Here is a 13,915-nt window from a genome sequence, read left to right on the forward strand (position 1 = left end):
TGAGAGCAGATGTCAGAGTTTTCTCCAACACCTCACCCTCTGGTCTTGAAGCTCTCAAGGCAGGACACACTCGCCCCAGCCCTGGATCACATTTTCCCTGCAGAAAGGGAATGATTCTGTTGTCCAAAAGGCGGATTAATCACCTGGTGTGCAATAGGTCAATAATCAGGAGAGACATTGCTTATGTCCAGGTCCCAACTCCCTTTCTTTTCCTTCAGCAGTGGGGAAAAAATGGAAGGGGGAATTTATAGAGGAAAACTTTTGATCTAGTCCTTTTTGTGACAGTCACACCACTAATTCCTTGGACTACCGAATGTCCTAAGGTACGGTGTGTAGGTGTGCTGCACCCCCAGCCACCTGTGTGCTGCTGGACATGGAGTTTGTCCCCTCCAGGTGTTAAGGGCTTCCAGGAGGAAGGCGCAGGTGTGGGTGCAGCTCCTTGTCACACAGTCATGTTCTTGTCTTGACATTTATTGTTCCAGCTGTTTTGTTAGATGTTGATTCCCTTTCCTTTTGTTAAATATCTGATGCAATAATGATTTATATTGCTATCAGCAGTAGCAGTAAATCCACAGTGTGCATATAGCTGATAGGTATTCAGCAGCATTACTGTGTGTCTTCAGTAGTCGTTTCTTTTTCTGTAATCAGGCATCTTTTACAGGCTTTTAATAAGACAAATGACCTGACAGAGGTTTTAAATACAGTCCTAGGTAGAACATTCAGGTAGGAAAGTGAGTTCACAGCCCTTAATTTTTTTCACAGAACGGGTTGTTAGGTGTTAGAATGGGCTGCCCAGGGCAGGGGGGGAGTCCCCATCCTGGAGGGGTTGAAGAGTCGGCCTGACCCAGCGCTGAGGGATCTGGTGGGAACAGTCAGGGTGAGGTTCATGGTTGGACTGGAGGAGCTTCAAGGGCTTTTCCAACTGAGATGGTTCTGTGATTTATTTTAGGGTTGTATAAGCCTAGGTGCTTGGTGGTTTCCCACAAACCAAGCACACCGACAGACTTTTTGCACCGCATCTACACACAAAACTTGAAGAGTTAGTAATTTTCCAAGTCTATCCTCTCTATGATGAACAGTTAATAATTTACATACAATTGCTGGAACATCTTTCCAAAAGTTTAACCTTCAGCAGTTCCCCATGCAGGCACAGAGTGCAGCCTCACCTCCTGAAGGTCAAGGCCGCGCCTGGCCCAGCTGTCAGTACACCAGGCAGATTTAGCATGAGAACTTGTCACACTCCGCTCGGAGTAAGTTATGCTGATACGGGATTTTTTATTTTCTTCCTGGCTACGTGCCCACAGAACGCTTCAAGGCGGCTCGTTTTAAAGAAAACCAGTGGTTTCCACAGCGGGGAGCGGCCGGCCCCGGTGTCCGAGGCGTTACCGCGCAGCGTTCCCGCACCGCGCCCCAGCCGCGGGGCCTCGGCTCCGGGCCGCCGCGCACAAGATGGCGGCCGCGGTGTGACACGGCGGTCACGTGAGGCGCGGTGCCGCCCGCCCCGCCCGCCGCCGCCGCCGCACGGGACACGGGGCCGCCGCCGCCGCCCAGGGGATCCGCCCGGCGGCCGCGCCGACCCGACCCGAGCCGAGCCGCCGCGGGGCTCCGCGACGCACGGTGAGCAGCGAGCCTCGCCGCCGTCGCCTCAGCGCGGGGCCGGGCGGTGGGGCCGGACGCAGGCCCGGGGGTGGCGGCGGCGGCGGCAGGACGGGGTGGCGGGTGACAGCGGGGATGGGGCCGCCGCCGCTCGAGGCGGGGCCGGGTAGCGGCGGGGCCGGGTCGCATCTCCGGGTTCCCAGCTCCTCGGCCCGGCGGCGGTTCCCGCAGCCCCGGGGAATCCACGGGGGGTGTCCAGGCCCCCTCAGCCCTGGCGGCTGTGGGTGGCTCCGGTCTCCTCTGCCCGGGGGGCCTGAAGGAGCTCTGGTCCCCTCAGCGTGTTGGTGTCTGGGCCCCTCAGCCCCGGGGGAGCTCAGGTCCCCTCAGCTCAGGCGGCTGCAGCCCCTTCAGCCCCGGGACGCAGCAGGGGCTCAGGCCCCCTCGGCCCCGGTGCCTGGTCGGGTCTGTTCCCCTCGTCCCCGGGGTGTCTGCGGGAGGGATCCGGTCTCCCTGCCCCAGAGGGTGCGGTGGGCATGTTGTCCCCTCCGCTCAGCTGGGGCCGTGAGGGTAGCCCCACGGGGGGGTAATGCCGGTCCCCTCAGCCTGGGTGGGGGCTTAGGGCCTGCCTCAGGCCAGGCCTGGGCTCCCCCTCAGCCCAGGGGTTGCCCAGTCCCCGCAGCTCGCAGGTGTGCCAAGGTGGGCAGTTTCCCCCTCCAAAAGAAGCTGGAGGTGTCTCCTGCCAGTGGGGAGGAGATCCGTCCCATGCTGACGACCTCGAGGGCCGTAGTGGTGGTGTTAGGGCTGCGCCACCTCCCTGGGTCTGAGGTTTGCTGGGTGACAGCGGCCCAAGGGCCTCGGGGAGGAAGAGGCTGGAAGGCGCGACCGAGGGTGAGAAGAGGCCTCGACATCATCAGCACCCTGGCAGGCAGGTGTGCACCCTGTTTGCTTGTGAAGCTGCTTGAGGATTGACAGGCTGAATTATTTGGATTTTTTTGGGTGTATAACACATGTGGCTGTCTTTTTGCTGCGCTCCTGCTGGAGGCCCTGTTTTGATCAAGGTTTCTAATTTATTCTGTCTTGTGTGAAAACCTCATTAAAGAAGTCCTCAGTGCCTTCAGGCGGCATAATACACGAGGCAAGGATGGAAAGAGAGAGAAGAGTATTATTTCTAAAAAATGGGAGCTCTGCCATATTGACATGGTGCTGATGAAGCTTGCTGATGCAGGCAGCCTTTCTTAGCAGAGCTGGAAATGGGATGTCGATGTACGTCCTCGTGTCACTTTGGCTGGTAGCAGCATCAGTGCATCGCTTTGTGACAGCAGGTTTTGTAGCGATTCCTTCAGACTCCGTTCTGCCACTTCAGGTCTGCATGGATGAGAATGATTTCTGCTGGCTTTCATGCCCGTTTACATGTCTGTTGCAGTGCAAAATACCGATGTGATGCCTGACAGTTCAAGTCGGTGGAAGCTCTGCTGTTGATCTTTGTAGGGCTGACCTTGGCTGTGTTTATTTATTTGGGAAGTGGATGTTGTATTGGAGTAATGTGCACTTCTGTTTTGTGTACTATTCTGGTGGGCATTGGAATTGCTTCAGCTCTGTGAGGTTGTTTAGAGTTTGGGAAGAGAACTCAATCAGCCCTGGTTGGTGACAGACCAAAGGTAAAGGCTGCTTTTACAGTAAAGGTAATAGAGCCCTTTAAATCCAGAAAGATTGCCTTGATTTTTCAGGTTTGTGCATGAAGAACAGAATTAAATTTAGCTCAGATGCCTTTAAACTTTGTGTGTGATCTGGGCAACAAACTGTGATTCCTAAATCATTTATCACGCTTCTTTCATTTTTCACTTATCAACCTAGAGACAACATGTCTCCGTGTTTAATTAGCTGTTAATGAAAACCTTCGACACTTCTAAGTGTATAAGTTGAAGTACGAGGATAATTTTCAGGAGTCGGAGGTAGTCATAAATACTATTTGGCTACTCAGAGTTAACGGTGTTCTTAAAAAGCAGTGTTTTGGCAATAGCACCTTCTGTGTACCTGTTCTCCCTGTATATCATTTGCTTCTCTCAACACTCGTCAAGCTTGAATAGGTGCTGGTTTTAATGAAATAATTATTGAGTTTTCTTGAACTGAACATGTGGAGGAAGAACAACCACATGTGCTATGGGTGATAGCAACTTAAAAATTCTGCCCATCTTCTGGTTGCTGCTGCTCTGCGTCATTCAATGGTGGTTAACTGGTGTGCTAAATATGAGTAGCTTGGGAGTTACTCAGATTTAACAGCAATTTCAGTCTTGCCGTAAGGAACAGTTGCCAAATTTAAGGCTTTTTAATTGGGGCAACAGGACATCCTGTAAAATAATGCTCAGACAAAATAATCCAGACCCTTGTTCTCCAGCATGACAGGAAGGGCCTGTTTGTAGTAAAAAAAAAAAAAAAAATCATCTGTATAGCACCATCAAAAAACAAACTAGGAGACTTGCACATGGCTGTGAACGCTGGTTTTACTGAGTGTGACATGAGATCCTTCTCTCACAGTGTGGTTCAGAGACACGTGTTGCAGAGGAAGGATTTTTAAGGCTTCACAGCGAGGTTGGTCCAAACTGTTCTTTGCTGAAATAGAGCAGAGCACCTGAATGCTATTTCAGTCATAATTCAAGTGCAATACATCAAAAACATCTGTATGTGGAAAAAAGACTCTGAAGTAGAGGTAAGCTTAAAATGAGCTCAAAAACCTGAGTTTTAAGAGGCTGTTTTTTAAAAACTGAGGGTCATGAACTGAGCTGCCTTGTACTGTCAAGTGTTTTCTGGAGGATTTTGGTGTAATCAAAGGCTTTTTGCACCCAGGAGACCGGCACGCACATAGGGGCAGGCAGCCCTCAGGCTGATATTCCGCAGGGCTGTGGATTAGAAACTCCGGCTTTTAGTACAGCATCAATTCCCAAAGTCTGTTGCATCAGTCAAGTTAATTATTAAGTGCCCTCTTCCCCCCCAAATGGGTGGGGTAATGCAGAAGACTGAAGAAAACATGAAACCTAGTGGCTCTTTGTGATGTTTTCATCCCGAATATATTTTATGCTTTTGAAAATCTACTTAGCAGAGGCAGTGTTTGGTGTAGGTCACTTGAGCTTGTTTTTTGTTGATAAAAAGAACATCCATCCTAATAAGCTACAAAGTGTAACTGGTTTTCCTGTGTTGTGTATAGTTCATTAATGTAAGTGAATATTTAACCATCTTTAAAATGTTTATCTGTATTTTTTCTGGTCTTATCCAATGTGTTAATATAGTGTGTGTGTGAAATCATTGGAAGTACCTCCCAAGCTTTGTTCTGATACTGATAACTCTTGGCTGAGAGCTGATAAGAGAAAAAAAAGTCTATTTTAGTAGACTATAATGTGTCTCTTAAAAGAAATGCAGCTTTTAAAATGTAGTTATTGCTGTTGCTGGTCTTTACAGTTCACTCATCCAAATCAGAGAAGCGTGACTTGTGTGGAACAGAACATGTCCTGTTGATGCTTCCTTCATTGGCTTGTGCAGTGCTGCTCTGGTATCCAGAATACACATCTGTATTCAAAGGAAAACACTGATAAAGCTTTATTGTGAAAGCATCCTCACTAACTGTAGGTTTTGCTTGTGTTAATTTGCTTACATTTAAACAAGAAAAAAAAAATCTTCCTCTGCTTAAACATGACTCTAAAGCCTTTTTCTCTCTTAGATTTCCCAACATGGTCTGCCTTCTGTCTCCCTGAGTTTGAAGCTCTTTGGAGGTAGCTTGTTTTATTTAAATAGCATTAAGGCAAAGCATATTGCCACTTGGAAAAAAGACTGAAAGAAATCCCTAAAGTCCAGTAGCTTTGTGGGTGGGGTGTTTTTTGGTGTTTTTGTTTTTTTTTTTTTTTTTTTTTAAATTCAGGAAGCATAGCTGTGTGAAAACAAGTAGCTGCCTTACCAAGCTGGGTGAGGTGCATGTGTGCAGTGGGGTGGCAGGGTATCAGCACTCCTCACCTGGGCTGGTTTCGTGGGGTGCAGTGTGTGGTGATGCATCCTTATTAGCCGACGGGGACAGGGCTTGGAAAATTTAGCACTCCTGTGAGCATCAGTTGGTGTGGGTCTGGGGGAGGGTGGTGAGTGGGGCTGCATTGCCTAAGCCTTCATCTGAAAAAGAGGTGGGAGGAGACAGAAGTAAAAACAGCAGAAGAGGTTGTAATTCCCGTTTTAACAACTGAAACAGCCTTACATTAGGTATGTTGCCCTGAAAACCCAGCAGTCTCGAAGGAGATCTTGCTGAATAGAGCAGCTGCTTTTCTTCTTTTGCCCTCAACGTGCAGCCATAGCTGTGTGGTGTATCTGGAGAGGAGAGCTTTTACAGTCTTGGTTTAAGAAGGATTTTTAATAGCTGTCATCTCTTCTTGCCCAGTGCAGCCTACACCTGTAATTTCCTTGACTTAAAAAGAGCATCACATTTTGGAGTGTCCTACAATTTTCCTTTCTGGTCCATTAGTGTATTAGTTTTGTGCATGTTGAATGCCATTAAATGTCACTTGCAGATTTAATGTTGGGAGCACTGAGATTTGTGTTAATTGAATTTAAAGTCTTATACTTGAATTTGTTAAAATGGCAGATTCAGACAATTGAAATGCTTTAATGGGAGAGTGTATAAGCATTTGCGAATTTCCTCTTGTAAGTGAATGTAAAAATGCATTTGTGTAGATGCAAGGGGGGACCCTGAGTGTCAGACCAGGTTTCAATGGGGCTTTACTATCTCTTTCTTTTTTTGTTGTTTGTGGTTTGGTGGGGGTTTTTTTTGTGGTGTTTTTTTTTTTTTTTTTTTTATTATGATGTGGTGACAGCTGGCAAAATCCAGTATGTTGAAATCCGTTGTGCTTGATATCTGTTCAGGGTCATTTTTGACACTAACTTAACCTTAGATGCTTTATAAAAATGGTAGTGAGTATAGAGCCTTACTCTCAGTTCAAATTAAATTTCTGCTCCTGCAGCCATAGTTTCAGGCATTAATGGAGAAAGGGTAATTGTTCAGGCTGTTGGTCTTTAAACTCTGTTGTACTTTTTTCAGTTGTCTGTGGGTCTGACTTTTGGGTTTTTGTGCATGAAATAATACCTTTTGCATCTGAAGGTGTTATGGGGTTCTTTTAGGTTTTTGTTTGTGGGTTGTTGGGGTTTTTTTTGTAGAGGACAGTCTACACAAAACCTTTGGCATTTAACACTTCTTCTTTATTCTTAAGCAAAATAACCAAGGATTATAGATGTACAAACAAACAGTTCTCACCAGTTACAGGAGACCCTACTGCTGTGATTTTCGCAAGGTAGGGTATTAAAGATATTACCCTGGATTGGAAAGGAGTCATAAAGTTTGTTGCTAGACTTTCCTTGCAGTATAAATCTGTGCCTCCCTAGATAGCACAATGCTTTTAAGAAGTTTGTCTTGAAACACTTCCATAAAATCTCTTGATACCACGCTTTGACCTCCTGCCACTCAGCTGGCATTTCATATGGGCTTCTGGCATGAGCTCCCCTGACACTTTCAAGTAAAAATTTACCAGGCATTGAAAAGTTTGACTCTGCAGTTGAGCACTGTGCCAAGGTATAAAAGCCCTGTTTATACACAGAATGGGTTTTTTGCTTGCTTGGGAGGCTTGGGTTGCACTTCAATAACTGCACAGGAATGGCTTTGAATCTACATACTACTGAAACAGCTCCATATAAATTGAGCTATAGTGTCTCTTCCACTTGAAATCTGTGCTTTGTCTTCCTTGTGCCCCTGCTCTTCTGCGGAGAGCCTTATGTAGTCAGATTATATTGCTCTGGAAAACTTTGTCAGGGAAGTTAATTTAAAACTATTTGAAAGGCTTAAAAATGACTCCTACTGTTACCGTGATGAAAAAGACCTTGAAAGTGCCTTGAGGGCTATTGCTGCAAAAATACCTGCTTGGTGATGTGAATGACATACCGTTCCCGGAGCAGGCTCACTATTCACTGGTGGAGTAGCTCCAAGGTGGCCACCTTCAGCGCAGGTGCTCGTAGCCAGCTTGGCTAGTGATGGTGCATGAGGGCTCCAGGTCTGCTTGCTTTTAAATAGGAGTGAAAATCCAGCACCAGTGAGTCAGGCAGCGGGGAGCTCATGGTGATCTTTGCTGATAACAGAGGGTGCGTGAAGAATAGAAACTGCCAGTGGTTTGTGGGTTTTCGGTGTCTGGGGAATACATTTTTAGTCTAATTAAGTCTCTTAAGTGAACAAAACTTAGAGGAAGGAAGAGGAACATACATGTTTTTTGCAAAATGTTGAAATTGGGTGCTTGGCGGTGTGGGTGCTGAGCAGAGGTGGTGTGGTGCTGTTCAAAGCAGCACTGTGAACAAAGCAAGCACGGACAGAAAAGGGTGAATGCAAGCATGTGAAGGTCCCTGCTAAATGACTTAACAGAACACGTTGTTCTGTTTCTACCAGTACTTTTGGGATGCCAGGATATGTGTTTAATGGAAACATGATTTTCTGGAGACTCGCCGTGCCAGGAGAAGCTCACATTTGCCAAGAACAATACTTAGTAATGGGCTAGGGTTTCTTATCTACTCTTCATGAAACAGTGCAAAAGCCTTATTTTGCAGTAATGAGCAATTAATTACTCAAATTAACAAAATGACTTGTTAGATACTGTCATTTTTTTTGTGCATGTACAATTTCCATTTCAGTTTTTCTCCCTTTTGAAATCTAAATAGGTGGTTTACCAAAGGACATCTTAAAAAAAAAAAAAACAAACAAACCCAAAACAGGGCCCAAAGCGTGTTTATCAGCAGCGAATTATTTGCATTCTGATACTTTGTTCAGAATTTTGTTGGGAATGCTTGCAAGAAAACGAGTATCTGTGCTGAGAAGACACAGACCCATATAGCCATGTGTCTTGTCTCCAAGCAGCTATAATGTTTTTGAGAGGAATGCCAGAATTCAGCCGAGAGTTCAGTTAATACAAGTGGCTATGAGAATATTTGTAGAGATGACAGTCACAGACAAATTTGTTACCTCCTGCTCAGAGCAAGACTAACCTCAGAGGTAAGTCAGGTTTTTCAGGGTCCTGTTGGGTTTTGAAAATCTTCAAGAAAGGAGATCTGTTGCTGTAAGAACCTAACGTGGGCTTTGGGGAGAGGGTTTCCCACCCCGTGCATAGACACAGTCGGTCCTGCAAGCTTTCTTCAGTGTTTCTCAATGCCAGGGTGGGATGGGAGCGGAGGAGGGGGAGGAGCCTGCGATACAGGTGATATTTGAGATACGGATGCGCCAGATTTATGCAATAGAAAGGCTGTTAGCTGTTTTCTTCTCTGTGCCTGTCCAGCTGAGCTGATGTCCTGGATAAACTGCCAGTTACTCCTTAAAGATCTTACCTTCAGAATGGTGCTGCTTAACTCCCAGTTCATCACAAGTGAATAGACCAGCATCATTTTCTGCCTACAGGGAACTTCCCTTGGCCATTTTATTGAGTGGTTGCCAATCTTTAAAATCCTTTTATGATTCTTCCCATTCGAATTCTTCTTTGCTAATATCACAGAGAGTGCTTAAGAGGTTAAACATAGATTGTTTGCATTAACTTTGTAATCCCTCTCACACTGGTAATAGTGCTTTAATGCTGTCCATTTATAGTTGGATATGAGCAGATATTTAAAGTAATTGTTCACTCTACAAAAATGTTTGTTGGCTTCATAGTTTTTGTATTTTATTCATTAACGACCTGGGAATCTTGTTTCCATGTTCAGGACTTCCTTTTTGGTCTTTTCATGATTGTAGACTGAAAGCAGAGTATATATTCAAAATGACAGGGAATTGCTCTATTCCTTTAAGTAGTTCCGCTGTAATAGCTATGTGTTGAAATTCACCCTGCAAGATGTGATGGCATGTTACTAAATTAATTATTTGTGTTTACTTGCAGATTGAATAATAACCCAGTCAGTGTTTGGCCTTTCTGCTGTAAGCTTTGCAACAATTGTGGATAATGCTTTGCCTGCCTCTGTCTAGCAGTGCTTTTTAGCACATGTGTTATGGTGTGTGATCTCTGTATTCCTGCAAAGATATTCTGACACCATTGCAAGTGGGGTTGTATGTGTGTTCCTGTTACATGCAGCTGTGGAGACACTGAAGATCCAGCCTTTTCAAGATGAAGGTTTCAAAGTCTGGTCTTGTTGTGCTTGCAGAACTCATCATAGCAAATTAAAAAGCCAAACCAGCTTGGTAATTATGAAAATCCAAGTCATATTTGAGTTTACCTGTTTTCAAGAAAAATGAATCTATAATTTGTCTAGACAGCTTAATAATATTATTAACAAACTATATCTGAACACTTCACAGCACAAATAGGTTTGGAAAGACAATTTTTACACTATGTGAGAAGGATTCATTTTTCTTGTGACCTGCACTGAGGTGAAGCCTTTATATATCTTTCCTAGGTAAGGTGCTTGTAATTGCCTTGTGTTTTCAGCTGCATTGTGCATAGTTGGACCTTACAGAGTGAAGAGATTTCAAAGTAGCTGGATATACAAATGTACAGTCCAATAAATCCAACCTTATCCCTTTCTGAACATCAGAGAAAATAACTGTACCTCACAGTCCTGTAATTGAGGCACACAGTTCAGTCTCATCTCTTGTGTAAGTTCATGCATAAATGTTACCATTAAGGCTTTGACTAATGGTCTGGTGTTTAATGTGCATGCAAATGCTAATAAGGATGGCATGCTACTTTCTAAAGGATCCGATCTGATTTATTACATGTTTTCATTTAAGTAGCAGTGAAAATCTTTTTGATGTGTTCAGCGTGTGGACCAACTCCAGATGTTCATTGGAGATGAACCGCTTGAATTACCTAGAGCGAGGGGGACTGGTTTTTCACTGGTGTGTTACTCTCTGAGCCAGTGGTTCTGGTTACAGGGTGGCTTGTGGTAGGCAGAGGCTTCCCACCCTGGGACACCAGTGAGGTGTAAATGCCTCAAAGCTGTAAACTCTGATCCCTATCACCAGATCCCTGCTTCTAGGTTGAGAGGCTGCAGATTCAATTCCCAGAGAAACAAAAGCTTCAGGTACATCTGTTCAAAGTGAGCTGATTCCCCCCTGTCCCCACCTTCTTTTCATCTCCCCAGTTTCCAGTGTTAAAAGATGTTTTGGAGAAATGTGTTGTGGTTTACCTGGCAGAGCAGAGTAGGACCTTAACCAGAGGGAAATCACAACACGGTGAATGTCAGCATGTGGGATAGTGGTTGTGCTTTCTGCCCCCCCCTAGCACAGTAGTAACCGACTTTTCTTTCAGGTTTGTGTCATGCAAAATACTAATGGCAATCTGTGCCACTGAAGTGGAATAACTTCTGCAGTAACTGTGTCAATAAATTGTTTGTGACTGGTGTGGTAGTGTTGGGGTTTTTTGGGGGTTTTGTTTGTTTGTTTGTTTGTTTGTTTGTTTTAAAAATGCCATGAGAGGCAATTGTGGATCTCTAGTAGACTAAAGTGAAGCGGGCATTGCTTTGTAAGCACGGGTGGTGAACAGTGACAGAACCTGTGAAGACAACTGGAAGTTCTTAAGCTTGCTTGTTTCCCTGTACTTTCCTGAGTTAGGATAGTTGGGATAAAGCCCAAATGCAGCCTTAAATGCTTGCAGGTGTATTTTAATGTAACTCTTGTATAATAGACTATGCTGTGTTCATTTACTGCAACTTGCTGCTATTGGAAAGAAGCATTCCAGCGCCATTGAGTGTCTTTGCCTGGGCTTGGTGGGTTTTGGGGTGCTGGAGCCATGCTTTAGCGCAGCATTGTGGGCGACTCAGACCTTTTCCCTCTGGGATGAGAGTCCCTCTGCCCAGCGCAGTCCTGTCCCTTGCTCCCCAGCAGATGCCCAGCGGTTTCTCTGTGCTCTGGCACTGGAGAGGGTGAGGGGCTGGCAGAGCACCGCATTCTCCCTCCAGCAGAAGGGGTTGAAGTGAGAAGAGGTGCCAGGAATGGGAAATGCTAGGAAAGGATCTGCTGGCAGGGGAAGAAGCAGAGGAGCAGTGATGGCACTGGGGTATTTGTGATGCCTGATCTTAGTAAGATACAATTAAGCTACTGATGCTCCTACATTGATGCTGAAGCAGCCTTGACTAGCCCGTCCTTTAGGAAGGGATTTCAGCACTTAAAAAGCCAGTTCTCAATATTGTAGGGAAAGTGTGGGTGTGTGAATGTATGCTTGCCTTTGGTGTGTATCCTAGACACAAAAAAGTATGAAATCGGAAGTATGATTTAGGTGGGAGCTCGCAGGCACAAGGGCTTTGGATGTGCAGCTGGGTATAGTTCTTGCATCCTTTTGTCTTTGCTCTTAATGTTGCTAATAGCCACTAAAAGGGGCAACACAAACTTCAGTGAGAAGGAAGGAAAGGTCTGTTTATTTACACAGACACTGCAAAATGAAATGTCTGAAGTAATTGAAGAGCTGAACATGGTGATCTTTCTGGATTCATAGTTTTTAAAATGGGGGAAGAATTAAATAAAAAGAGGAACAATCTCTGTATTGGCTTCTCTGGAGACAGTATTATCCTCTTCTGAATTGGAGGATTTGTTTCCTTTAAAGGACTGCTTTAAAAAGATTTCTATTTTTTTATAAAGCAGAGGTGAATTACTCGGTGATCACTTATGTGAAGTGACTTGTATGCTTAATAATAGCCCACATATTTTATTTATGCTTTATTTGTGCCAAACTTTTTTGTTAAAAATATGAAGATCTCAAGTCAGCCCCTTAGAGACAGATTGTCTCGTACAGGGCGTGTTAGATTGTCTTGAACAAAGTACCTTTGTTTTTTTAATTGGTATTTTTATTGCTATAATTTACATTCACAGGGTGAGGGCAGCACTGTTCCTCCAGTGGTTTAGACAAGTGCTAACTGCAGGGAGGAGGAGGAAAGCTATTCCCTTACCTGGAGACTTAAATACTTGCAAAGCTGCATACTTGACTTATTCCTCAAGTCTAAGTATTGATATGCAGTATATGTGCAGTAGAGTGACAACGTTTTTAAGCACAGCATTTACTAGAAGTATTCTCAGCATGACTTTGCAAGTATTCCCGAATTAAACCTACCAGTTGTGGCGGCACTTGTCATCAAAGTGAGTGAAGGTTTGTACAAGGCTCTGAAATGCAGCCAAAGTCATACACTTTCAAATCACCCCTCAGAGCAGTCCTTCTGGCCTTCCTAGACTGGTTGTCTTACGGTTCCTCCATGTCTTCTACCTCCTTGTATCCATACCCGCCTTCCTAAGGCCTGTCATGTCCTGTGAGACCTCTGCTGCCACCACCTTCCTCCTGGGCTCATAGACTACTCTGAGAGATGGCCATTACCTGAAGGGTGAAGGGAAGGAAACAAACCAAATCTCTCCAGCTACTTGTCATTAGAAAGATAAGGGACAGCAGTGGGGTGCGAGGGAGCCCCAGCTGAGTGCACAGCGGGGAATGGGACTGTATTGCCGAGTCATGGAGGAGGAGGAGGAACTGCTGCTGTGGAAGGAAAGCTCCTGCTTGGAAAGGCTGAGTCTTGGCCCTGCTGGGAGCACGTGGCGTAGGTACCACTGAGTCCTGCCTTGCTGCTGGGGACCCTGTGCTCTATCTGAGGCTTCTGAGAAGGTGAGAAAGGAAGGGGAATTGATATTTAAACAACAGCTGCCTTTGCTAGATCGGTCACCAGGTGTGTGTGTGGTGTTTATATACTCAAAATGTACGAATATTACTATACTCTGAATATACTCTGGATATACTCTTACCCCTGTACACGGTACTGGTGAGTCCGCCCCTCGATGAGTGGGTTCAGTGTTGGGCCCCTCACCCCAAAAAGGCCATTGAATGACTCGAGCGTGGCCAGAGAAGGGCAACGGAGCTGGGGCAGGGTCTGGAGCACAGGTCTGCTGGGGAGCGGCTGGGGGAACTGGGGGGGTTCAGTCTGGAGAAGAGGAGGCTGAGGGGAGACCTCCTGGCCCTCTGCAACTCCCTGCCAGGAGGGGGCAGAGAGGGGGGATGAGTCTCTGGAGCCAAGGCCCCAGCGCCAGGCCCCGAGGGAATGGCCTCAAGCTGCCCAGGGCAGGGTCAGGCTGGCTCTGAGGAAGGATTTCTGTGCAGAAGGGGCTGTTGGGCGTTGGAATGGGCTGCCCAGGGCAGGGGGGGAGTCCCCGGGATCCCTGGAGGGGTTGAAGAGTCGGGCTGACCCAGCGCTGAGGGATCTGGGGGAGTTGGGAACGGTCAGGGTGGGGTTAATGGTTGGAGTGGAGGAGCTTCAAGGGCTTTTCCAACCTAGAAGGTTCTGTGATTCTGTGAAT

The 13,915-nt window shown here is 45.9% G+C and overlaps 1 protein-coding gene across 2 annotated transcripts in view; it reads left to right on the forward strand.

Moving 5' to 3' along the window:
• The first annotated feature begins 1,499 nt into the window (after positions 1 to 1,499).
• Positions 1,500 to 13,915, forward strand: part of SGMS1 (sphingomyelin synthase 1) — a 99,662-nt gene continuing 87,246 nt past the window's right edge. Inside the window, exon 1 of one of the 2 annotated variants that reach the window (XM_074924366.1) lies at positions 1,500 to 1,617. The gene's annotated coding sequence lies outside the window, so the exon portion shown is untranslated. The remainder of the gene's footprint in view (positions 1,618 to 13,915) is intronic. The other variant, XM_074924367.1, reaches the window with a different exon arrangement.

The sequence above is a fragment of the Athene noctua genome, chromosome 21 (genome assembly GCF_965140245.1).
Source record: "Athene noctua chromosome 21, bAthNoc1.hap1.1, whole genome shotgun sequence".
Lineage (NCBI taxonomy): Eukaryota > Metazoa > Chordata > Aves > Strigiformes > Strigidae > Athene > Athene noctua.